The sequence below is a fragment of the Gopherus evgoodei genome, chromosome 7, assembly GCF_007399415.2.
Source record: "Gopherus evgoodei ecotype Sinaloan lineage chromosome 7, rGopEvg1_v1.p, whole genome shotgun sequence".
NCBI classification, from domain to species: Eukaryota; Metazoa; Chordata; order Testudines; family Testudinidae; genus Gopherus; species Gopherus evgoodei.
The window spans coordinates 39747694-39775465 of NC_044328.1; the positions used below are offsets into that span (position 1 = coordinate 39747694).

Genomic DNA, 27772 nt, shown 5'->3' on the forward strand with positions numbered 1-27772 from the left:
CCATGAGAGCTGATGCGCATGCTGGACAGCCTGTTCCCTCAGCATGTGAAGAAGGCACTGCTCCCTCTTTTTTGCCCACCAGCTCTGAAAACAGAGGGCTAATAGTGCTACTGAAGCCCTTGAACCTTTCATCGCAGAAGCCAGCTCTCATATTCATTCTTACCCTCCAGGGTTGGTGTATGTTAAAATTCTCATACTGCCCCCACCCATTGGGCTGGGAAAGAGTAAATACCATGATGCTACCCCACACCTGTATAACTTGGGAGGAGGAGGATGATTCCTGGTTGTGCCACTCCCCATGCCTTCATCTAGCCCTTCTCAACCAATCCACACCTCAATAACATTGCTCCATGAAGAAAAACAAAAACAAACCAAAACCCACACTAATAATGGATTATTTGATGTTTAAGATGAATCCAAATGCTGACATAATACAATGCTTTTGGAATAACATTCTTCCAGAGACCATACTTCAGAGAGTGACCACACATAAAGGGCAGAACAACCCCTATGCTGGTAAATAATGGCTCAGGTGACAAGAGTCACCCAATCTGTTGTTAAGACCACACCTTCAGGAGTCATCTGAAATCATCCTCATACCATTGAAGACATCTTTATTTACTGGAGTATGTATCTAACCAAAAGGAGATTTTTACTGAAAAACTTCTCTCTAGAAAATCCTTGAGGCCATTTAGAACATTAACATTAGTATTTTACTTTCATGATTTCATGTCTTAGAAAATGAAATTCAGGAAGCACTGTCATCCCTTACTGCTTGAGATCCCAATTTAGCAATCTGCAAACATCTTAGAAGGCTATTGCAATCTTAGAATACAGCAACTAATATTTGAATTTCTCAGTAACAGTCTGCTTAAGAGTTAACAGTCAATTTACAGATACAGTAATTCTTGTCATTTTTCTTAAAACTGTCTTTATTACAAGATACTAGAGCTTCATTTCTGTAATAGGAAGTGACAAAGCAGATGATAAAGTATCTACGGCATTGGGAAACCAGCAGCTATCCCTGTGCTATGATCATCTAAATTATTTGTAGGCAGTTCTTAACATTTTTAGTTAATATTCTTTGAGTATATAACTAAATAAGAGTGTTTCCTGCAATCGATCTTCAATATTCCTGAGCAGATAAATGACAGAATCAAGGGAAGGCTTTTTTGTGAGTTATTTTGGCCCTGGGCTAAAATTATCTCCAGGTAGTTTTAAAATTACACACACACACACACATACACTCCATAATCCATCCCAGATCATTTATTTTCAAGCCCTAGTACACTTGATGCCATCTGAAATCTCCTTGGAAGTCTCCTTTGTGGTACTGACCATATTTACCTGTTTGTTGGAATAGCGGCTGGAACAATGAGGCCTTAATCTCAACTGGGGTCTTTGAATGAAACAGCAAGGTGCAAAAGGTGGGCTAATCATTTCAGATAAATAATTTTAATTTACATGCAGTGGTCACAGAATTTCAGAATGCTGAAGAATGTAAGACGTTTCACATAGAATTTTAGGTCCATCTTACCGCAGAGTACAGAAGCCCTTAGACTTAATCACAGTTTACATTGCATTGTACAGACAAATCTACAATCTGAAATTCATGCTGTTACTAAGTTACATAATAGTTATTTTGAATTATCTGTAGTCTGAATGTTATTCTCAGAAAAAGTTTGTGAATAATTGCTAGTGACTAGTTGAGAATTATCCAACCAATTTGCACCAAATAAATAAAATAAAATAAAAAAATCACACAGTAAGTTAAATTATGAGTTGTTTACTTGATCACAAACAATGGATGTGGCCTTCTACATTTAGTTCTCTTTTTGGTGTGACCTTTCTAGGGTTCCATCTGCTATAAAAATGGTGCTCTCTCTAACAGATTTTCAGTATTCAAGGGATCACTGTGCTATGTGCTCATTAACAAGAAACTTAAGTACTGATTTGATGCCAGAATTGGCTTCAGTGCCTTAAAATATGCAATGAATACATCCTCCTTCACTGTATTTACCTTTGGCACCTTTGTTGATTATTCTTAAATATAATGTTGACTTTCTGTTTGTGGGCTCATCCTGTCAATACATTCTTTCTAGAGAATGTAAAGTAAGTCTGGGCATGTTCATCAAGTCTATTCTTGTTTGTCAGAGTTTATTCTTATTGCAGATATATCAATAGCTTTGGATATGAAAAGATTTTAGTGTTTAGCCTTGAAACTCATTGAAATATAGCTAAATCCATATTCTCTCTACAATATATGCTACAATGAGAATACAAGTTCTGGTGCCTTTCCTTCTTCCATTTTGTCATCCTTTCAGTATGTTTTGTAACATCTATGCAGGCTACAGCAGCATATTCCTTTTCTACCATGACCACTTCAGACACAGGAATCAATAGCATATATTCTGGGGATTATAATGTGACATGGTACAACCACTTAGATTGCTGGAGTAACTATGCAGTGCACATATTGAATTTTCTTTAGCTTTTGTTGTCTTTCTAAAGGCTTTGCTTGGAGTTTTAAAGTTCATTCAATGAAGTAATAGGAACACAAATTAAAAGTGAAGCCTATTTTCTCTCTTTTAAACCTGTCCAGATTTATGGTGAGAAGACATGTCCATTTACTTGGTGACTGGAAAGGTTACACGGTCACATGAAGGCAAAATACCATTCTATATTTGGAGCTCCATTATCCAATTTTTGTTAAGCAAGTTTGGTTCAGCTGTACCAGAAAAGAATTTAGAGAAAAATAAGCGCTTCTTAATCAACAAAAGGAAGAATCAAGCAAAAGGAACCCATCATAGATTAATTTATCCTTAGAGTAAAATTCACTCCTTTGAAGAACACAGCACAAGGCCTACTTAAGTCCCATTTGAAAGGGTTAAGGGAGACTTTTGTGCTGCTCTTTGCGGAAGTGTGAATTTCACCCTTAGTGAAATGTCTTCACTATACTGTCACCCTGGAATTGCTTATAGTAAAAAACCTTATCGATTAATGTTCTTGGTGCAAATGACGTGATTGACTACTTCACACAGAGTAGCAGTATCACTAGGTGACACTGTGGGTGGTTGTGCACCTTCTAAAGCTTTGTATTGTTATTAACTCTGTAATAATGTCTAATATTTATAGCATATGCATATATTTAGTTATTTCAACTTGATAAATTCTATTATATTAGTCTATTACGGATACCACCCCCAAAGTGCTGCGGAAAAGGTGCCCCAGGCTTATGCATCAATAGATCAGTCAACAGACTCTGGACATCACAGAAAAATGATGTGTGGCTTGCTTAAATGGTAAAAACCAAGAATATGGATGCCTCAATGTCTTGCGTATCACAGCTTTAAAGTAGGATTTTGAGATGTTTTGGGCAAATAAGGCTTAACTGACAGAAGCTGCATCAGCCAGAAACTTGTATGAGGCTGTCTATAAAGAAATGTGCACCTTAAAAGCCAGTCCATGGAATAAATCCTCACTCAGAAGATGGATGCAGTAACATACTGAACACCAAGGCAGAATGTTTGAGTAGATGAAAAGGATGCTTTTAGGAGCTTCTTAACCACCTCAAAGCCACAGATCTGCAATGCCAGTAAAGATGTAAAGAGTCCAGTGACCACCCCCTCCCCCTGTGTAATATAAAGGATGTCACTCAAAGTGATTCAAAGCACAGCCAGTAAACTCAAAAATGGCCATGCTGCTGGTATTTGTGGGATAGCAGCCAAGTTGATCAAGCATGGCAGGAATTCTGTCTTGGACTACCTGACCCATATTATCAACAGAGTATGAATTCATGAGAAACTACTATACAACTGGTGCTGTGAGAATATTCTCCCATTCTGGAAAGGGAAAGGAGATATTCTGGTGTGTTCCAATAACCACGGCACCATATTGCTTTCCATTCTAAGCAAACTGTGCTCATTGGTTCTTTTTAAGCATATTAAACCCACCATAAGGAATCTACATTTTCTACATTAAGCTGGGTTTATGCCCAGCTGATCAACCATGGAGCAGATTTTTACCATTAGACACATCATTGAAAAAGCACAGGAATTTCAGCTTAGGAAGAATGAGGTGTATATCGCCTTTACTGAGTTAAACACTGCCTTCCATTCTGTTGATCGTCACTCCCTTTGATTCTGCCTGCAAGCTGCTGGTGCTCCTGGCAAGCTCTTCAATCTTCTTGTAGAAATGCATGACCAAAGTGAGAGCTGTTCCATTCAGATCTTAGCATGTCTAGCATATTTGAGTACAACAGCAGCATTTGTTTCAAGTTCATGGCTGCCCCATATCTGTTCAACACTGTTATTGACTGAATGATGGAAGTCATCTCTAGCCTCATACTGGGGGTGGTACTTCTACATAACAGATTGAGAATGTGCAGATGACAGCTGTATTCACAACTCATGAACTAATCACTAAAACTAATCAATGCTCTGAATACATTTATGGATGAAGCAAGTAAGCTTGGTCTTCAAGTCAAGTGAAAGAAGACCAAACTGATTGATGTGGTTGATGGACCTCTACCCTACCCATCACAATTGATGGACAAGAAGTTGAATTAAGAACATAAGAATGGCCATATTAAGTCAGACCAGAGGTCTATCTAGCCCAGTATCCTGTCTTCCAACAGTGGCCAATGCCAGGTTGAGGGAATGAACAGAACAGGTAATCATCAGGTGATCCATTCCTTGTCGCCCATTCCCAGTTTCTGGCAAACGGAGGCTAGGGACACCATCCCTGCCCATCCTGGCTAATAGCCATTGATAGAAGTAGATAAGTTCATGGAGACAAGATCCTTTTTTAACCCTGTTATAGTCTTGGCCTTCACAACATCCTCTGGCAAGGAGTACCACAGGTTGACTGTGCGTTGTATGAAAAAAAATACTTCCTTTTGTTTGTTTTAAACCTTCTGTCTATTAATTTCATTTGGTGACCCCTAGTTCAATACTTCCTTTTTACTTTCTCCACACTAGTCATGATTTTGTAGACCTCTATCATATCGTACCCTTAGTCATCTCTTTTCCACGCTGAAAAGTCCCAGTCTTATTAATTTCTCCTCATACAGCAGCCATTCCATAACCCTAATCCTTTTTGTTGCCCGTTTCTGAACCTTTTCCGATTCCAATATATCTTTTTTGAGATGGGGCAACCACATCTGCATGCAGTATTCAAGAAGTGGGCATACCATGGATTATATAGAGGCAATATGATATTTTATGTTTTATTATCTATCCTTTTCTTAATTATTCCCAACATTCTATTCACTTTTTTGACTGCCGCTGCACATTGAGTGGCTGTTTTCAGAATTCATCAACTCATTTGAGTATCTTGACTGTTGTCACCATGGAGGGAGGCTACCTTGTTGACATGAAGCATTGAATCAGCAAGGCTACTAGTGTTATGTACACTCTTTGGAAGCTTCTGTAGCATCAATGCCATATAATTTTTTGTCTGAGTTGATATATCTATTGAGGAGCAGTGACTTCTTTTCTTCTGTAATGCTCCAGAACCTGGGCAATCACAGACACAAATGTGCCACCTGGACACTTTCAATATGAAACAGCAATTACACATTGAAGGTACTGGTGAATAAGGCTGTCAAGCACTGGACCAACCAGCCTCCAAGGTCTCCCCTGGTGACTTGGCAATCTGCTGTGTTTGATCCACAGCCTCCTACACACTGGAGGAATGTTGCTGTTTCTGACCTTGCCTGCCTCAGCCTCAATATAGAGCAATCTGCAACACTGGCTGGAGACAGGGCTCTCTGGAAACAGGTAATCTGAAATGTGCACTCTATGAGCAGGAGAATTAATGAATAAATAATGGACCTTCTACAACTTTAAGGGGAGATGGCATAGGAGTAGGATCAAAAAGGAAAGTGATTAGCCAAACAAAGGTGCTGTATAAGTGTCTCATTTTTCTTTTATATTTCCATATATTCAGTATATGGTAATAAGAGTGTTATTGGTGATAAAATAATCAGCAACTGTTCTGCAAGTAAATATGATTTTAAAGGAACAAGTTGTTGTATTTAAGGAATATTCTATCCTTGCTGCATTAAAAGTTTCCATTAACAGATAACAAGCTCTAATGATAAAAGCAGGAAATGGGGAAATAAAGAATCCTTGGTTCTAGTCCCAGTTCTTCAATGTGCAGATCACACTTAAGTATGATCATCTGTAAAACCAGATAGTTGTATTTACTTGCATCACAGAAGTTTTGAAGATTTGAGATCTGAAAGCACTTTTCAAATCTTCAGATGAAAGATGTGATAAATAATATTATTTTACAGTTCAATAGAATTGCATAGTGCTTTGAGGAGCAAACTGACATTTTTCCCCTCCTCACACAAATTTTATATACTTTCCCCCAAAAACCCACAGTATATTAAAAATTGTAATCGTTATCTGATATTGAACCACTGCTGTGTTGGTCCCTGTTAGTAAATATCAACATTTTTAGTCCTTTTGTTGTATATTAATTTGCATATTAACTGTTCACTCAGAATCATTATAATCAGAGGTGAAGGTGAACCTGTCTTGAGAGGGAGTTTTCCAGGTGAAGGAGGAGCAAATATGGGACCCTTGGAGTAAGTACTGTAGTATGTGTTTGGGGGTTACTTGCTGTGTGCTGAGCTTGTGTGTTTGTCTGTCTGTCTGTTTGAAGGACTGTGTACTGTGGCCGGCAGTTGGAAGCTGTGAGCCTCTAAACAAGGTTTGAAATCTAGATGCCTCTATTCATTGGTTGAGCCTTAGTAAGGGGACAGGGCTATCAGGAAGGCCAGAGCTTTATAAAGAAGTGAGCAAGCGATCAGGAAGTTTTGAGACGGAGTTGGGAAGGGAACTGGGAAGGGAGTGAGGTACACTTGCCATTCTTTAAACCTTTAAACTAAACTATAATCAAAATTTCTTGATTTAAACAAAAACCCAATCATTAACCTAGGTAGCTATAGGAGAGAAAGCAGGCAGAAGCCCAGCAGCAGAGTGGTGGCTACCCTGTTTATTAAGCTCAGTGTAGCATGTATGATTACCTGTCCTATGGGCGGGTGGTGTATGTGTGCATTTGGTGCAAGGAGCTCCTGGCCCTCAGAGACCGTGTACAGGCTTTGGAGGCCAAGGTGGCGGAACTGGAGGAGCTAAGAGAGATATGTTAATGAGGCTTTCTGGGACACTGGAGAATTGTCCCACCTCCGGTCAGACGGCCCCTGCACTGTTAAGGAGGATGAAAGGCTCAGGGAAGGAGATCAGTCAACGGGAGAAGAGGGAAACCTTCACATAGTTGGGACCCTACTTCCAGATGATGTTGGGGTATCCTCTCACACTGAGGTTACCTCTCTGGAGGAGGGAACTCCAGTCATTAGGAAAAGGCAGGTGTTAGTAATGGGACATTTGATCTTTAGAAACATAGATGGCTCGGTTTGTGATGACTGGGAGAACCGTATGGTGACTTGCCTGCCTGATGTGAAGGTTGCGGATGGCTCAAGGCATCTAGGTAGACTTATGTGTAGTGCTGGGGAGGAGCCGGTGGTCGTGGTACATGTAGTTACTAATGACATAGGGATGGGTAGGAGAGACATCCTGGAGATTAAATTTAGACTGCTAGGAAAGAGACTGAAATCCAGGACCTCTATGGCAGCATTCTCAGAAATGCTTCCAGTTCCATGCGGAGGGCCAGGTAGGCAGGCAGAGCTTCAGAGTCTCAATGTGTGGATGAGACGATGGTGTAGAGAGGAGAGGTTTAGATTTATTAGGAAGTGGGGAAACTTTTGGGATGGGGAAAGGATGGGTGCCACCTAAACCAAAGTGGATCCAGACTGCTGGCACTTAACATTAAAAAGGTTGCAGAGCAGTTTTTAAACTAAGAGATGAGGAAAAGCTGATTGCTGCAGAGTGTCGCAGCCCTAAGCCTATGCTCAAACATGGCGTCCGTATGGCCAATTGTCGGTCAAAAGGTCACACTGGTACCTTGTGCATTTTCCCGCTCTTTTTCCCTGGTCACTTAGGGGTCAGGCCTTGTGCAAAAATACCAGTGTACCGTGTGCATTTTTCCACCTTTTTGCCTGGTCACCTAGGGTCAGGCTAGTGCCTTGAGCAAAAATACCAGTGTGCCATGTGCATAAGGATAGTGTGCCATGTGCAGATCCTGTTTACATGGAGGGCTCCAGCTCGGAACCTGGAAGGCGAAGGAGCTAGGGACCAATCAATGCTGACATGAGTAAGAGAGCTCTTGAATAAAACCATGTCTCGCGCCAAGATCTGGAGGAGTATCCGCATGTTAGCTGGAAGACTTGGATCCTCCTTCCAGCTAGAAGGGTCTCCTGCGGATTTAGCTGGCTTGGGACAGGTGGGATTAATTCCCATCAATTCGTCATGCTCTCGGTGTCTGTACTGCTGGTCAGCTGCACCTGGCGTGCGGTATTTGTATTCTAATTTCTGTAACATTCTGTTTGCATAGCCTCTTCCTTTTTTTCCTCCCTTACTTGGTACCAAGTTATGTATATAGTACATGAAAGTTAAATTGTTGTACTGTTTGCTATTGTGGTTGATTGTTGTACTTTACAATATTTGGTTAATGTATATAGTTTACTCAGTTTGGTGTATCTGCTCTAATTTCTGATGAGCAGTTAATCACAGATCATTTGGTTTCCTGTTGTTGGTTGTAAATAGATTGTTTCAAGTTGTGTAAATAGCACTCCTCCCCAGCCCAAGTTGCAACTTATCCCCCATCAATAAACGACCACGTAGTTTTGAACTTTCAATCTGTCATGTTTTGATTTTCCTCACATGATCAAAAACTTACTCGAACCTGCATTGGTCTCGGACACAGAGAAGCATGTGACTCTCTTAGGAGAGTCTAGGTTTTAGTCAGGAGGAGAGGATGAAAGAGGATAAAGTATGGGTCTGATCAGACAAGAAACATTCACATAAAAAAAGAATCTGATACATCAGAAAAAGGCAAACAAACAGTGACAAGTTTTTTAAGTGCTTGTACACAAATGCTAGAAGTCTAAATAACAAGATGAGTGCCTCTTGTTAAAGGCGGATAGTGATTTAATAGCAGGGGTGAAAGTGAGCTGATATGGGCTGGTACTCCGTACTGGTAAGAACCCGCATCAGCCCATACCCAGCCCACATTAAAGTGGTGCTGTGGCTGTGCTTTAATATCCCTGCCCCTTTTGCCTCCCCTGTCAGCAGCCATGCTGGTAGGGTCCATACCGGCAGGGCCACCAATGGCGCATGGGGGGGGTGGGGATGGACAGTGACGTTAAAGCACGCTCACAGCAAAGGGCCCTGCAGTGCTTTAATGTCCCTGCCCCATTGCCCCATCCCCTACAGCCTCCAACAGGGGGGAGGGGGCAAAGGGAGCAGTTATCCTGGGGACAGCAAATTAAAAGGGCCCAGGGCTCTGGACACCAACGTTAGTGCAGCAGTGGCATCCAGAGCCCTGGGCCCTTTAAAACAACACAGGAGCCCAGGGAGGCATGGACCAGGCAGCCTGAAAAGGCTGGTTGGGGGATGCTGACCCCCAGCCCTGCCCCTTCTGCCTGAGGCCCTGCCCCTTCTGCCTGCGGCCCTGCCCCCTCCAGGGGCCAGAGTCCCCCATGGCCCATACCAGTAAATGGCCTAAGTTACTTTCACCCCTGTATAATAGGCATCACAGAAACTGGGTGGAGGGGGGACCAATCAGTGGAACACAATCATTCCTGGATACAAAATATATTGGAAGGACAGAATAGATCATGTGGGGGGCGGGGGGAGTGGCACTATATGTGAAAGAAAATGTAGAATCAAATGAAGGAAAAATCTTAAATGAATCCACGTATTCCATAGAATCTCTATGGATAGTAATTCCAAGTGCTAATAAGAATATAACAGTAGAGATCTATTATTGACCACCTGACCAGGACAGTGATAGTGACAATGAAATGCTAAGGGAGATTAGAGAGGCTATTAAAATAAAGAACTCAGTAATAGTGGGGGATTTCAATTATCCCCATACTGACTGGGTACATGTCACCTCAAGACAAAATGCAGAGACAAAATTTCTCAATACTTTAAATGACTGCTTCATTGGGCAGCTGGTACAGGAACCCACAAGGGGAGAGGCAACTCTCGACTTAGTCCGGAGTGGAGCGCAGGAGCTGGTTCAAGAGGTAACTATAAGGGGACAGCTTGGAAATAGTGACCATAATATAACAACATTTAACATTCCTGTGGTGGGAAGAACACCTCAACAGCTCAACACTGTGGCATTTAGTTTCAAAGGGGGGAATTATGCAAAAATGAGGGGGTTACTTAAACAGAAATTAAAAGGTACAGTGACTAGAGTGAAATCTCTGCAAGTTGCATGGACACACTTTTCAAAGACACCATAATAGAGGCCCGACTTAAATGTATACTCCAAATTTAAAAACACAATAGAAGAACTAAAAAATAGCCTCCCTGGCTTAACAATCATGTAAAAGAAGCAGTGAGGCATCTTTTAAAAAAGTGGAAGTCAAATCCTAGTGAAGTAAATAGAAAGGAGCATAAACACTGCCAAATTAAGTGTAAAAATGTAATAAGAAAAGCCAAAAAGAAATCTGAAGAACAGTTTGCCAAAAACTCAAAAGGTAACAACAAAATGTTTTTAAAGTACATAAGAAGCAGGAAGTCTGCTAAACAACCAGTGGGGCCTGTGGACAATCGAGATACAAAAGGAGTGCTTAAAGATTATAAAGTCATTGTGGAGAAACTAAATGAATTCTTTGCTTTATTCTTCATGGCAGAGGATGTTAGGGAGATTCCCCAACCTGAGCTGTCCTTTGTAGGTGAAAAATCGAGGAATTGTCACAAATTGAAGTGTCACTAGAGGAGGTTTTGTAATTAATTGATAAACTTAACAGTAACAAGTCACCAGGACCAAATAGCATTCACCTAAGAGTGAAAGAACTCAAATGTGAAGTTGCAGAACTATTAACTATGGTTTGTAACCTGTCTTTTAAATCAGCTTCTGTACCCAATGACTGGAAGATAGCTAATGTAACACCAATATTTTAAAAAGGGCTCTAGAGGTGATCCTGGTAGTTACAGACTGGTAAGTCTAATGTCAATACCAGGCAAAATTAGTTGAAACAATAGTAAAGAATAAAATTGTCAGACACATAGAAGAACAAATTGTTGGGCAAAAGTCAACATGGTTTCTGTAAAGGGCAATCATTTCTTACTAATCTATTAGAGTACTTTGAAGGGGTCAACAAACATCTGGACAAGGGGGATCCAGTGGACATAGTGCACTTAGATTTCCAGAATGCCTTTGACAAGGTTCCTCATCAAAGGCTCTTACGTAAATTAAGTTGTCATGGGATAAGAGGGAAGATCCTTTCAAGGACTGAGAACTGGTTAAAAGACAGGGAACCAAGGATAGGAATAAATGGTAAAATTTTCAGAACTAGTGGTGTTCCCCAGGGGTCAGTCCTAGGATTAATCCTATTCAACTTATTCATAAATGATATGGAGAAGGGTGTAAACAGTGAGGTGGCAAAGTTTGCAGATGATACTAAACTGCTCAAGATAGTTAAGACCAAAGCAGACTGTGAAGAACTTCAAAAAGATCTCACAAAACTAAATGATTGGGCAACAAAATGGCAAATGAAATTTAATGTGGAAAAATGTAAAGTAATGCACATTGGGAAAAATAACCCCAACTATACATACAATATGATGGGGGCTAATTTAGCCACAACTAATCAGGAAAGAGATCTAGGAGTCATTGTGGATAGTTCTCTGAAGACTGCAGAGGCAGCCAAAAAAGCAAACTGGATGTTAGGAATCATTCAAAAAGGGACAGAGAATAAGATGGAGAATATCTTACTGCTCTTATATAAAGCCAAGGTACACCTACATCATGAATACTGTTGTCATAAACAGATAAGAAAAGTTAATAGCACAGAAGTACTTTATAGCTCTTTGACTGTAAAGGGTTAACAAGTTCACTAAGCCTGGCTGTCACCTGACCAGAGGACCAATCAGAGGACAGGATACTTTCAAATCTTGAGGGAGGGAAGTTTTTATGCTGTGCTGTTAGTTTTGGTTGTTGTTCACTCTGGGGGCTCAGAGGGACCAGATGTGCAACCAGGTTTCTCTCCAATCTCCCTGATACAGGTTCTTATAGATCCAGAATAGTGAGTACTAAGGAGATAAAGCGAGTTAGGCTTATGTTTGTTTTCTTTATTTGCAAATGTGTATTTGGCTGAAAGGTGTTCAAATTGGTATTTTGCTGAAAAGATTTTAATTTGTACTTGTATACTTAGGCTGGGAGGGTATTCCCAGTGTCTATAGCTGAAAGACCCTATACCTATTCCATTTTAAATTTACAAAGATAATTTTTACTGTTTTTCCTTCTTTAATTAAAAGTTTCTTGTTTAAGAACCTGATTGTTTTTTTATTCTGGTGTGAGACCCCAGGGGATGGGGTCTGGATCCACCAGGGAACTGGTGGGGAGAAAGGAGGGAAGGGGGAGAGAAAGGTTATTTCTCTCTGTGTTAGGATTAATTTCTCTCTCAGGGAGAGTCTGGGACGGGGGAAAGAGAAAGAGGGAGGAAGGTGAATTTTCCTCTCTGTTTTGTGATTCAAGGAGTTTGAATCAGTGATCTTCCAGGGTAACCCAGGGAGGGGAAGCCTGGGAGAGGCAACGGTGGGGGAAAGGGTTTACTTTCCTGGTGTTAAGATCCAGAGGATCTGGGTCTTGGGGTTCCCCAGGCAAGGTTTTGTGGGGACCAGAGTGTACCAGGCACTGGAATTCCTGGTTGGTGGCAGCGTTACAAGTACTAAGCTGGTAATTGAGCATAGAGGAATTCATGCTGGTACCCCATCTTTTGGACGCTAAGGTTCAGAGTGGGGAATTGTACCATGACAATTGTGTACAGATACGATCTCCTCATCTCATAAAAGCTATACTGGCATTAGAAAAGGTTCAGAGAAGGGCAACTAAAATGATTAGGGGTTTGGAATGGGTCCCATATGAGGAGAGATTAAAGAGGCTAAGACTTCTCAGCTTGGAAAAGAGGAGACCAAGGCGGGATATGATAGAGGTATATAAAATCATGAGTGGTGTGGAGAAAATGAATGAGGAAGAAAAGAAAGAAGAAGAAGAAAAAAAGGAGAGTTAAGATCAAGGCAATGTGTACAATATTGGGCTAACAAGTTTTAATAGAAAGAGAAACCTTAAAAAAAAAATTGGTTAACTGTTGAGTACAGAGATAATGCTGAAGGCAACATTTCCAAACCAGCCAATCAATTTCTGCAAACATCACTGTCAGCTATAACTACTAGAATTACAGCCATACAAGTTGTTAATTAAGCCATGGGGAACTAGAGAAGTGCTGTAGCAAGAATATAACTGCACAAAGGAGCTAATTTAATAACAATTTGAGCAGCATCTCATTGTAAAGAGACAATGCCATTTTGACAGAAGTATGCAGGGAGTTTATTTGGGGTTAGTAAAATGCCAGTTGAGAAAGCCAAGATGTCATATAAGTGACATCCTGGAGAGTCGGCTTACTGAAGTATTCCGGGGAATAAAGAAATGATGTGCAGTTTGGAAAGAACATTGTTATCATGAAAAAAAAAAGCAATGCAAACTGGCATCTGGATAGTGTCATATAATCTATGCTCCTTAAACTATGAAGGGGGTAGAGACAGACACCATGGAATTAGCCACTCTCAGAGCATAGTAAAAATTCTTGGAAAGTGATCTAATTGATCTGTCAAATCTGATGCTAGAATCTTTGCAGAATAATGATTTTAGAGGAAGCAGACAAATAAAGGTACAAGACAAGTTTCTGAAAAACTATTCCTTCTTGGTAAGCTATGAGATCTAAGCCAAGAATAAATTGGGGAAAAACCCTCTAAAGCAAAGACAACAACATGATATTCAAGCTTATAAATGCTGAAAATGAAGGAGGATATCAAATAGAGCAAGGATGATTTATTGCACTGCTTACAGCCAAAATGCTTCTGAAATAAATGTAGTCCAGCTTTACTAATTCTGGGTCACTGAGAATGAAAATGATGCTTAAAATTGTTGATTGGCTCTTCTTTTCAAGATATGCTATTGGGTCAGTATATACGACCCTTGACTTGGGAATGGCGGAGGATAAGTGAGTTATAAAGGGAAAGGATCTCAATTTAAACCAGAAATGACTAAAATACATCTTTGACTGGATCTATGAATAAATCTATGACTGGGTTTGGACAGTACTTGCTTTTTAGGCAAAACAATGAATGATGCAATCTGAAGCTGGTATTGCGTCATACATGATATGAATTGCATCATGTTATTCCTAGAAGTCATGGATGATGCAATCATAACGACGCTTACATCACTCTGCTGAACAAATTGCCCTATATCAGCTCTAGAAATCATACAGTGTCGTGCTCTCTTATTTGTCAGTGTTTGATTTTGCAAAGGGACACATTTCTGTTTAGCCAAAGTGAGCAGAGATGCCTCGTACTTGTGTGAACAGTGCAGATAAATTCTGCTATGTTTGTGGTGAAGTGACTTTTGCATCACAAAAGCGCAGTCTAACCACTATGGTTAAGAAAGCCTATCACCTTTTTTTGGCTGCAAAATTGGAGATCAGGACAAGAGGTGGGCCCCACACATATGCTGCAACACTGATGCAACAAATCTTCGCCGGTGGTTGAACAGGAAAAGGAAATCTATGCCTTTTGCAGTGCCAATGATTTGGAGAGAGCCAATAGATCCTCCCAGCAATTGTTACTTCTGCATGGTGCCTCCAGTTGGGAAAGGTGTGTCAAAGAAGAAAAGGTGGACTGTGCATTATCCAAACATTCCATCAGCTATATGCCCAGTACCCCATACAGAAGCGCTGCCGGTTCCTGATGCACCAGAATCATTCTCACTTGAGTCAGACGAGGAAGAGGAAGAGGATGAAACTTCTGGTCCTGAACCATCAGTGTCACAGGACCCACATTTTCTCCCATCCTCCTCCTCTGAACCACACCTCATAACACAAGGTGAACTGAATGACCTTGTCAGGGATTTGGAACTACCCAAGAGTAAGGCAGAGCTGTTGGGCTCCAGACTACAGCAGTGGAATCTCCTGGCAGGCTATCAGGGCAAATGGAGCCCATCAATGCTTGCAGACTATTGCTGGACAGTGACAAGAGATGCTCCATTGAATGAATACAAGAGACAAGCCAAGAAGCGCCGAGTAGACACTGAATAGGACTAAACTATGTACATAATAGTTTTTTGCCCTTTGTTTCATAATAAATTTTATTTATATAACCCTTTTGCTGATTTTTAAAGTGTTACATAAACAGGGCAGGTGAAATATCGTCATATAAAGCAACCATAAACACATGAAAAGACCTAGGTTTACAATGTATGATTAAAACTCTACTATCTACACAATATACATAGACATAAAATGTAAAAACTTAAATATCTTAGAAACAGTAGCCAGTCAGTTGTTTTAATTATCATATTTGAATTCAGCACATCAAAATACACAATAAATAGCACATTTTATCTCTGAAGCAGATGAATTCTCAAAAATTGTAGACCAGTGTTGTTAGTCAAACTCATTCTTCTGGACTTTTCCCCTGGCACTATTCATTAATCTCCACTTGCATAAGCTTTATTTCTACAAGTATAGTGAGATCCTGAAATTAGAAACAGCATTGTCAGCATCTCCTTTACTATGATAGGTTTATGCATGTAGAAAGAAAGTGTTGGAAAGGTACAATGGTATTATTTTAAAAAAGATTTATTCTTGGCCACTGTAATCAACGCTGCACACAGTTTTGAAAGCCATGGTGTATTAGTACCTAATAACTAGCAGTTGTTGTTTCTGTAAGACTGTCAGCTAGAATGGGTAACATGAGTTAATCCTCTTCTGTCGTAGGATTGTGATTTGTTTGATTCCTATTAAATGAGACACAAAACTGCACGCAAATTTGCCGGTGCTATTGATGTGTATGTATATCAGATGTCTCTCAGCAAACAGAATGGTGTACAATCTGAAGATTAGGAGGTTCCAGTTCTCTTCTCACTAATGTTTGATCTACACTTAAAAGTTAGGTTCATGTAGCTACATTGATCGGGGTATAAAAAGTAACCCCACATCCCTGACTGGTGATTATGCTGACAAAAACCCAGTGTAGATGCAGTTACATTGGCACAAGAATGCTTCTGTCCATGCAACTGACTTCATTCAGTGAGGTTATGTTTCTACACCCCTTCTGTCAGTTCAGCATGCACCCACACTGCAGAATTATGTTGGCAGAGCTACACTGACAAAGCTATGCCAGTATAGTCTCACTAGTATTGACACAGCTGTAGAATAGACATAGCCATACACCAGTGTCAACGTGAAGTAACTCCAATAGTGTCAGTGGCACTGTTATGATATAAATGATGAGACAATCAAACCTTAACATATTTAAGAAACCCAAGTGTCTGTGCAACACATAGACCAGTTGATTTACTTATCTTGAAGACTAAAAGGAAGAACTGTTAGAGAGATGCTACATGAGAATGACATTTCTTGTTTTTCCTTCAGTAAATTTGTCCTCAGCTTCTGAGACTATACTAAGGCTAAACTGCTTTTTCCAGTCACATTTTAAAAAGAAAGAGGTGCCTGCTTTCTAGACAGGTTTTCCCAGGTTTACTATTTCACCAAAAGGTTCTTTCCTCTATCCCCTCACCCTGCAATTTTTCCTCAATACGTTCACCGGAATCAAATAGACTTTTGAGAAGATCATCTGTAGCATCAGGTCTTTAATTGCTGCTAGAAATGTCAGTGCTTCAGCAGCAAACTCAAATACAGATGAGAGGAAAGAAGACAGTGCCTCTGCATTCTCCAGAGTATTCATTTGCATTGTTTCCATACTCTACCCATGCTTCACACCACACTGAGTTTTGGGGTGATCTGCGTTAGATCCAGGTGAACAACTCGTAATGAGTAATTTTTATGTTCATAAAATTGTCCGTAACAGACTGCAAATTTCTCAGGTGTGTTTGAATTTACCAACTTTCTTCAAAAAAATTTTGATTGGCAGAATACCAATGAATATTCAAAATTTACAGTGTGCTGGTTAGTGTTGTTTGTGTTCCCTGATTTGATGATTCAAGCATAAAGCAGAATGGATTTTAAATTCAATACTCCAGTATCAACTTTGAAATTGGTACTGTTGTTTTGTTAACCTTTGCGCAGTGGCAGTATCATAACCAATGAAGTTAATCTGAGGTATGATTATTGCTAGTTGAAAACTATTCACTTTCCTGTAAGTATTTCCATTCTCTATCTACAGTACTTACAGAAAGTGAACACAACTGTGCTGAGAATGCAGTAGAAGGTAGAAGTATTTATTTGAAGGTGTGAACTAAACTGAATTTTTTTTGTTTTGCTTAGCAGCATTCACTAGTCTCAGCCTCAGTTGAAATTGATATGTATATAAAGCCCCGGTGCCGTTAGTTCCCATCCATTCTGTGAAAAGGAAGTATTTTTTTTTGCAGGCATTCCATGTTTTTCTAATAATATTCTACCTATTCTGCAAGGTGAATTCTAGGTTTCTTTACCTGAAAACAAAGATCTCAGTAAATTCCTGCTATTACATACTAGATGTTTACAAAGTTATCTGAACATGGCCATCAGTTTAGTTCAGCCTTTTGAGCCTTTAAGTCTATCCAATCTTACATTGTTTTTTTTCTGAACCCTATCTATCAGAGGGGTAAGCGTGTTAGTCTGTATCCACAAAAACAATGAGGAGTCCAGTGGCACCTTAAAGACTAAACAGATTTATCTGAGCATAAGCTATCATGGGTAGAAAAAAAACACCACACTTCAGATGCAACTGAACATGCATCTGAAGAAGTGTTTTATTTTTTTTAACCCACTAAACTTTAGTCTTTAAGGTGCTACTGGACTCCTCATTGTTTCTGAGAAAAAAAATGTTTTCCTGTTGCATGCATTTCACTTGGAGGGTATTTTAATATTGTGTTTGTCGGAACCAAAACAAGTCTAAAGAACTTCAGATGACTTATTTAGAAAATTTAAAATTTAGTATTTTAATAGTAAAGGGAAATTGCACAGTCTTTAAGTAATATATCTCAGAGAGAAAGCCCTTATATTGATCAGGTATGCATTTCATAGGTCCAAATCCTTACTTAATTATAGGATTTTCTTAGCCACTCGTAGTGTGAATGCCTCACAAATGTTAGTTTGTACAGCCTTACACAGGGGTTGCTCTAAGTATTGCGACACCCCAAGCACGGCAGCTTGCCTGAGGGAGGTCCCGGTCCCGCGAATTCGGCGGCAGCCCGTGGGAGGTCTGCCAAAGCCGCAGAACCAGCGGACCCTCCACAGGCATGCCGTCGAAGGCAGCCTGCCTGCCGCCCTCGTGGCAACCGGCAGAGCGCCCCCAGTGGCTTGCTGCCCCAAGCACGCACTTGGCATGCTGGTGCCTGGAGCAGCCCCTGGCCTTACACCATCCCTTTAAGTAATGCCTAATTTTGCAGATGGGGAACTGAGGCACAGAAAGATTAAGTGATTTCTTCAAGCTCATGCAGGAAGTTTGTGGTAGAGCTGGCAATGGAACTTAAGGCTTAGTTTGGGATCTTGACCACCAGGCTGTCCACTCACTTCTTTGAAACCACTTACATGAGTAACCAGCAAGATTCAGCCCCTCAGCATTAAATAATAAGAAGTATTATGTTTTTCTTGCTGTGTTCTCTCAAAATAAGAGGGGTCAAGAAGAGAGATTCTCAAAATGATGCAGATATAGGAAAACTAGATTTGGTGCCCTAATGTTTAATCATTTTTCCTCCATTTTCTTGCTCTATGGAGTTAAGATTAATACATTGACTTCAGTGTGATTCCATGGGGGTGCAGCAGTCCATCAGTGTGCCAGAAGTTGCAGGATCAAGGCATCAGTTGTTCCTGCATTTTGCATTTGGAGGACGCATAATAAGATTTTTTTCTAAGGCTCTTAGGAAAGTGAAATCAAAACAAATTTCCTCAAAAATGAAGGTTCTGCACTGCTTTTTCAATGAAGGCTATTTCCATGCTCAATTTTAGCTTTTTACCCTGAGCACTTTCATCTGTTCAGCTATTCCAAAAAGGTGCACAATTTTTCCTTTTGTAATGGGGAATGTAGTTTTTCTATTTATGCTGAAATGCTCTAACTTAAAGAAAAAATGAATTTGGGCAATGACCAAACCTAGAAAAAGTTTCTGCAAGTTACAACTTATAACAGAAATTTTAATGGGAGGCTGTCAGGTAACTTTTACTATTGCAGACTGAGAATCAGAATCTTGCTCATATGAAGTGCAATGTAATGAATGACTTCCATTTCTCTGGAGTCCTCTCCTTATCTCCTCACTTTTCTAGTCCCTTGGAGTAGAACCCAGAGAGCGGTTTTGAGCATCATGGTACTCTAACTTTTAGGTACCTAGAAAAGTCACAGAATGACACTGTGATCCACAAAGCCAAGTTAGGTACCCTTTACAGGCAATTAGGGCCCATGAAGGAAATCTACTACACAGTTTCTTCCATAACTCAGATATCTATTGTGACAATTGTGGTGCTGAGCAAGGGGAAGAATTTCCTTTTAGATACATTTTTGCAATATGTTTGGATTTCTCTTGTTCAAATTTTGTGTGCCTGAACTTTGGGTATATTCAAATTTCCAGTGTATTTACATTGTTTGTATGTATATATGTATGTAATGGACAGAAACAAGTTCTCTGTTTAGCTGTACTTCATGATTTACAAAGGCCTTTCTGAAACAGATACATTTCTTCCAAATCCTAGTTAGTTACTGGAAGCCAGCTCTGCTATATTTGCATAAATGACCATGTCACAAGGGCACGATACTAGGATACATTGATAAACTGGTTAAAAATCCTGACTGAACAGTGCACAACACTAGTTTCTTCATATCTTCACTTACTGCTAACCTGTGCTTAATGCTGGTTCAACTGCACCTTTCCCTGATGCTGGTTGTCAGCAAAGGGTATTTTCAGAAGTACAAACAAGACTTTACAGACAGAAAGCTGCCACATATTGAACACAGCTAGTTATAATTCACGTTAGAGAAGGAGATGTGCTCCTGATAAAAGATGCAGAGAAGAGGTCCCGCTGCTACCACCTGTTCTAAGACTCAGGTCTGAACAAACTCAGTCTTAAAGAAAAATTCAGCTGAATCCATAAAATTTCACAGTGAAGCTTCCTACAGCACAGGAAGCTACATCTCTGCATTGGTAGGAAGGTGGATTGGATGGCCTTTTCCATCTCTAATTTCTACATTTCTGACACTATGAATTGTACATATTTCCAACTGAAAACTATAAGTTCTCCTTGGTTTGTTCAAAACAGGCTTTACTTACACTTGAAAGGCCTGTAAACCTTTGCAAGTCATTGGAAACAACAATCTGAGTCTCCAGTTTTTAACAAAGGCCCAAGATAGGTAATAATGTCTTGGGTTTCACTGAATTTTGCATAAACCTGGAAAATATGCATGGTTTAAAATAAATGCCAGGACTTAGGAACTTTCTTATTTTCTAACATCTCTGCAAGGAAAAACACTTGGTCTTCCTCCTAGTGCACTGTAACCAATGGTTTTATTGTTGTTGCGTTGAGGGCACCAATATTCATTTATAAACAGTACCATAGGTGCCTCTTCTAATCTCATTCCTATGTCTGGTATAGACTAATACCACAAGACTAGATAGTGGCATTGTCTCATTCCACAGTAAGGGATGGAGATGGGCCTGCATCATTCCAGAGGTGACAGTGTAAAGCCAACAGATCCCGGCTGTCAGTGGGTAGGATCAAACCTAGGGTCTCTAGAACTAAATGCTTGAGCCTCTACTGCATGAGCTAAAAGTCATATGGCTGTTAGAGATTAATGATTCTGCTCTACAGCCTTAGCTAAGTGGTCTCGGTGCCACTAGATGGGACAGAACACCACACCCAGGAGGTGTGTGGGTTACAACAGCATGTATCTTGAAGCTTCCCAAATGTGCTGGGGGCCCCTTTCTAGGGATATATTTGTCCCCTTATACATGAACAGCTCAGGTGGCTGACACACCAGGGACTGTAGCCATGGCTTTACCTTCTCCCGGCCCTCTTCTATGGTGAGTTACTCTTAGGGGCCGATTTTCCAGGAAGGTACACAGTCCACACAATGGTTCTTATTTTTTCATTCCTTGACTGTGTAAGCACCATCCACAGTCTAGGCTAGAATGTCCAATGGAATTTTAAAAGCTCTTTACATATTAATGTTTTACTGCTGTTTGAATGGCTAGACATTCCAAATCTCTCACTGTCCGTAAAAACTATAAAAAGGAAGAATAGAAATGTTTAGCAAATTTAGAACAGCAACAAATACAATATGGTTAACTTAAGTTATGTGTCGGTACCAAGTATTGTATTTTTATTTGTAACCCTGGTTTGTTGTAAAATGTTACTAATGCCAATTATCCACTGTGGAATTAATAAGGCAAATAACTTAAGGACAATGATTTGACATGCAAATGTAATTGGTGAGGTGTACAGAGGCAGACCACCACTGAGTCTATGGCTCTGGCGTTGTAACAGCCTTACTGGAATCATTGACTTGCATAGGCAGGTTTACAAGGAATAAATGAGCTTAAGCTCAAAGGAAAAGCTTGTCTTTTTGTGACAGTTGTGAAACAAATTTCAGCAACACGTGGGATTTACGTCATAATTATTATTCTGATATGTAGCCTTCACAACCTAAAACCACCGTTGGTGCTTGCACTTTGTGTTAGGGCAGATGCCACTCGTAGGCTATTGGACCAACTTCCATTGGTGAGAAAGACAAGCTTTCACCTTCTTCAGATCAACTTCCTGGGCATCACGATCAGCTTCAACAATGGAACTCTACAGACAACTATACACAAGAACCCACAGATCACCATACCTACCATCACAGATCCAGTAACCGCCCCCAAGAAATCTGTTGTCTACAGTCAGACACTCAGATACCGCCTCTGAGGAGGAAGTTTGGGATATACACCTTCATACACTTAAAACCACCTTCACCAAACAAGGATGAGAAGTAGGTCCCATCATGGAACAGGCCATCTAAATACCCTGAGAGAATCTGCTTCAATATAGAAATAGCACACTCCCTCCCGCCCCACCCCCAACCAGACATTTCTAATTGTCACATACCATACCACACCACATGGGAACCATACAAGGTATCATCAAACAAAACACATATTGAGTAGATGCCACATCTTGAAAGAAATCTTTTCTTAACCCCCTCTTCTGGCCTTCAAATAGCCTGCCCCAACCTCATTATCACAAGCAAGCTCCCCACACACCAGGACACACCAACTGAAAGTTGCACCAGATCCTGCCAGAACAACAGATGCAAAAACCTGCAGACATATCTCCACTGCTCTGATCATCAACCCCCACCGACAACATACCTTTCAAGATCCTTTGTCCTACACATGCCTATTATATCACAGACTGAATAGAAACTCTGTTGCAATAAGCCATAAATCTAATCTATAACCCACTAACACTCCTTTTGTCCTAGGACTGCAGATGTGTTGGTGGGTCACTTCACCTTGACTGGTACTTTATTTAGCATAAGCAGTTAACACATATTCTAGTCTGCTCCACCTTGTATTTGGCTGGGTGTATGTTTCCCAGTCCTAAAGAACAGCTCTGTGTAATTTCAGAAGTTCGTCTCTCTCACCAACAGAATTTGATCCAAATAATAATAATAATTAAAAAAAGATATTACTACTTGTTAACTATTGACTGTTCTACTACTATAAATTGTTTTAAAAAAACTTAAGTTTTTGATACTTGTGCTTAACAGATGCATTAATGGTATATTGTAAATCTGCATAAAACAGCAGTAATTTGATAAATATGTACAAGATTGTTAATGCATTATAGGTTAATAAATAGAGCAAAGCCATTCTGAAGATTGTTTTTAAGTAGACAGAAAAGAACACATTGCTTGCCAAGATTGTAGTTTAGCAGATTATTCTCTTATCTCTTATGGAGTCTACAAGGGAGTCTCAGAGAGACTATACAGATCTGAACATCATGAACTCTGGCTGGATATTTGAGGACCTCCTGATTTATAACAACATTGCTATGTCATATCCAAAGATTAGCCAGCTTATGTTTTGAAAGTGGGAAATCCTGATGAAGAGCAATGGCAGGTCAATATTATTACACTGTGCATCAAAAAAGTAATTATTTTGTCTGGATTTAGAATATTGATACTTCCTAGCATTCAGTCTGTACTAAAACCTCACAGCTCAATGTTATTAGGCTCTCTGATAGTTTGAAAAAGGAGAATGTATATAGGGGTATATAGAACATAAATTTCCCAAATACACAGAATATTGCCGACAGCAGGGAATCTCAAATTGACTGCAATGACTAGAACTTTACTGTTCTTCCAAGTGTTGTTCTAACATACTTTTTCCTGCCTTCCCACCCTAAGTGAGAATGACTGAAGATCCCAAAATGCCCTAAAATAGACTCTAGCTTTTACAGTAACTGTCATAGCAGCCACAGATGTGTGCGCATGCAAATTATATCCTGACTTTGACCCACAGGAGTGAATAAATACCCCCACTTTTAAGATACACATTAGACCTTTAGTAAGTTGATTTGTGGTGTAGTAGGTTGAACACAGAGCCAGGAGTCAGGAGACCCATCCCTAGTAACTAGCCTAGCTAAGAATTATTTCTTCATCTTTCATGTCCGCTGTGTGTTACAATAAGCATTTCACTTAAACTCTTTGTGATTCAATTACTTTGTCTGTACTCGATGGTAATGTTTTACTCACCTTTCTTAAGTGGTTTGAGAGCTGCTGGGGATGGGGGAAAGACACTGCATATGTGCAAAATAATATTAGCAATTATTTTTCTGAGTCAGTCTCTAAAGGGGAGATCTCTTTCAAGTAGTGTATATTCCTCACATATTGAGTCTTCTATGTTCTTCAAACATTTTTGCTGGCTAGAAGATAAAGCACATTAGAACTAATACCAAAAAAGCAGGACCGCCTGTGACTGTGTCACTTCAGAACTTGTCACAAATCACTGTTTGGGCTCAGGAGGGACAAACCAACTGGTTTATTGAGAGCAATCATCCCTTTCAGGAGTACATGTCAACTGAAGCAGCCCCATTCAGACCATAATCAGGTCCAGATAGACTAGAAGACAATACCTTGTATAACAAGGTGAACACAATAGTCCTGCACCAGGCCTTCCTTCCCTCAAGGAGGCACCTGCATGTAGGAGTTTCTGGCTGGATCCTGGACAAGAGATCTGCTGTACCTCCCAGACTCCTCTCAACTGAGCTGCCTCTCTCCTTTTAATGGCCCGTTCCAAGCCTGACAGCTCTTGCACAAGTGAAGTAGACAGGGTCTGACTGAGACCACAGCACCTAATTAACCCTTCCCTGGCCAGTATCAGCTTTGTACACCCCATCACCTGCCTAACTAAAAAAATACAAGTAAGCGTATCTGTGCACTTTTTGTATTAAACTGGCAACTTGGACCTGGATCATAAAATTATCTCCATGTCAGTGCAGGCATTTGAGTGAGTGGAGTCAACTGTTGGATTGAGGCCAAAGTTAAATCCAAACAACCTAATACACAATATGTGTAAGATAAATACAATACCATTAATGAATCACTGCCCTAAATACACACAATGGAAACTAGAGAAGTCTTACTATATGGATCTATTTGACAGAATTTTAAGGAGACCTGCCCTGATGCTCTGATGGGAAAAGAAATCACAAGTCAAACAATCATACATAATCAATTGAGTTTTAAAACATCATCCTCTCCTTTCCTACAAGCTTTACTATTATATTCATATGTATATACACAAACTCTTTTCAGTTTTTGTCTATAAGAACGTAAAAGGAACTTCAAATTTCCATGGGGAATAATGTCCCTCTAATATATTCAGCAAAAATATGACTCAGAATGAGTAATGGAGATACAGCTTCAACGAATGACAAATCAAACCGTTACCAAGACAAAGAGTAATGAATACGCAATCAAGAATAAATTATATTCTGCTTTACAAGAAAAAAAAGTTTCCTGTATAACTACAAAATTAAGTCAGATAGTAGATATAATTACCATACCTATGTATTTTGACCTTTGTTTTTATTATTCGCAACATATTTAAATATGGGTATTCAATAGCTGAATCTTCTAAAAGATACTCTTAAAAAAATCACTTTTGCAGTAATCGTTCCTAGATTATCAACGATTACACAAGTATGATGCAGTGTGGTTACAGCTAAGTTTAGCTAAATTAATTTCAGCATCAGTTGCTGAAGTTTTTCCCCAGAAATGTACATGAACATTTCTAGTAAGTTTGTGATTATTAAAGCCAAATTCTGCTTTAAATACCCCTGTGAAGCAACCTGTATCTATATTCAACACTTATATTAGTACACAGAGTTTGTAAGTATAAAGGTATGCCTTAGATTAACCCCCCCCCAAAAAAAGTTCCAACAGCAGTTACTTCATTAACATAAGTTTAAATTTAAATTCCCATTTCACATAGCAAGCAATAGTTCAGTTGTGGTTCCTATTTGCGTTTGTTGGCAAGTACAGGCTCGGTTTACATCGAAACTAATAGAAGTAAAGTTGTGAGTATTTTTGTGTCTTTTAATAGGATTCAATAGCTTTTTTAAAAGAAGCAAAAAGGGAAGGAAAGCTATTGTTATGGGATGAACAAGCACTCTACAGGCCATCAGCAAATGTAGTCTAAAAATAATGAGCATCTCAATGTTGCATGGACCACCCATCGATCCACAGGCTCAGAAGTGCTAAGTATTGTTCCTTACTGGAAGTCTATTTCCCCCAAGCTCCTTTAATTGGTTCAACTATAATAGTTTCTTTATTATAACCTTAATTATAATCCTCTTATACAGCATTTACTTTGTTGAATCATCTCATACATCAGGTGACTAGGTTATTTTTTAATCATAGAGAGAACATTTGGTGAACGAGGTTTGGGGAATGATTACAGCCTGTGTGAGATAAGTGAGTGAATAAGGCAATGGAGACCTGAACACATTCCCTACCCTCTTTCCTCCTTGCAGGGCTGTTCCTACTCTGCAGCAATATGGCAATTCTGGAACATGTAGCAAATAATATTTCTAAAACATTAAAATTGAGGTGCTGATGCACTATTTCCGTAGTCCCCACTTCCAATGAACAAACATATAGGAAGAAATAGGAGCAGATTCACTGGTATTGTTCAAGATGCCCAAACCCCAAACATTTCCCCAAAGAGGAATGCAGGACTGCTTCTTGTATCTCACACTTATAAAAAAATTCAGTATTTGTTATTGCTATAGATGCATGGCAGTATCCAGCTGCACTGCCTGGATTACAAAAAACACCTGCAATACATCTTGTCTTATCATAGGAAGCAGGGCCGGCTCCAGGGGTTCTGCCGACCCAAGCAGCCAAAAAAAAAGTCGCAATCTGCGGCAATTCAGCGGAAGGTCCTTCGCTCCGAGCAGGAGTGAGGGACCCTCTGCCAAATTGCGGCCAAATACCTAAAAGTGCCGCCCCGCTCCGGAGTGGCAACCCCAAGCACCTGCTTGATAAGCTGGTGCCTGGAGCCAGCCCTGACAGGAAGGATTTCTGAGAGTTGTGGGAGAGCTTCCATAGCAAAGGGCCAAGTACATTTCACACCCATCACAAGACTCAGATCCAGGGCCTGTTATAATTTGGCCTACAAATTTACCCTAATGGTGAGCTCAACTGTAAAAAGTGTGAGAAAGCTCATAAGATGTCATCATAGCTTATAACAACAAATATTAATGGAAAAGGTGCAAATCAAGACAGAAAGAGTGAATTTAAATAGAAAGGGTTTATTAATACCATTTAAGGAATATGAAAATTAGTGGTACTTAGCACCCACCAGCAGCCAAGCTCCCCTCTTTTCCCCCTGTCTGCGGCCCCTGCCAATCAACTCTTGCCCCCTCCCCCCCGTGCCTGCCATGGAACAGCTGTTCAGCAGGGATGAGGTGCACTCAGAGAAGGGACAGAAAGAGGCAGGGAATTGGTGGGGCAGGGCTGGAGCGGGGGGCAGGAATAGGCAGGGGTGGGAGCTTGGGGAAAAGGGTTGGGGTGGGAGCAAGGCTTGGGGCAGAGCAGTAGTTGAGCACGCCCGGAGAAAATTAGAAGCTTGCACCTGTGGCTGTAGCTGAATCCCAAACACTATCTGAAAAGTGAGACTTCATTTCCTCTCATCCATGTGAGTGTCCTTTTCCTTTGCTGCCTTCTTTCTTTTTTCCCCATTCTTCTCCTTTTGCCTTCTGTTTAATAAGAGTCTGGCTTAGCCAGTCAGGACTGTATATTTTGAAATAGTGCTGTGAACGTGGAACCAGAGAAGCAACTAAAAGCAATGCCCTAAACAGCCTGACACTGGTATACATTTGCCAGGTCTCTGAATGACTGATAAGACTGTGTACTGGACCTGGGATCTTCCAGAAGTGAGGCTGCAGATGAAAGTCAACATGAGAGGCAGAAGGAGCATTTTCTATCTTTGCTATTTTTATTTCTTCCCTTTTGTGTGTCTTGTTTCATCTTCTTTTGAAATGGGATCCGACTTTAACAACTGCAATAACAGCTCCAGCCAATCTCAACTGAATTCTTTGCTGTTTCCTAAAACAGATGCTTATTACCATCTTTAATACCACCTAAGAGACCTG

The 27772-nt window shown here is 40.1% G+C and overlaps 1 long non-coding RNA gene and 1 other non-coding gene across 2 annotated transcripts; one reads left to right on the top strand and one right to left on the bottom strand.

Annotated features, from left to right (window-relative positions):
- Positions 1-17218: 17218 nt before the first annotated feature.
- LOC115655663 lies at positions 17219-17354 on the top strand. Its single transcript, XR_004001451.1, has one exon. It is a non-coding gene; the product is annotated as a U4 spliceosomal RNA (small nuclear RNA).
- On the bottom strand, positions 17221-20029 carry LOC115655530. Its single transcript, XR_004001401.1, has 3 exons — positions 19997-20029; positions 17944-17945; positions 17221-17286 (listed from the first exon to the last, which is right to left on the bottom strand). It is a non-coding gene; the product is annotated as an uncharacterized LOC115655530 (long non-coding RNA).
- Between the last annotated feature and the right edge of the window lie 7743 nt (positions 20030-27772).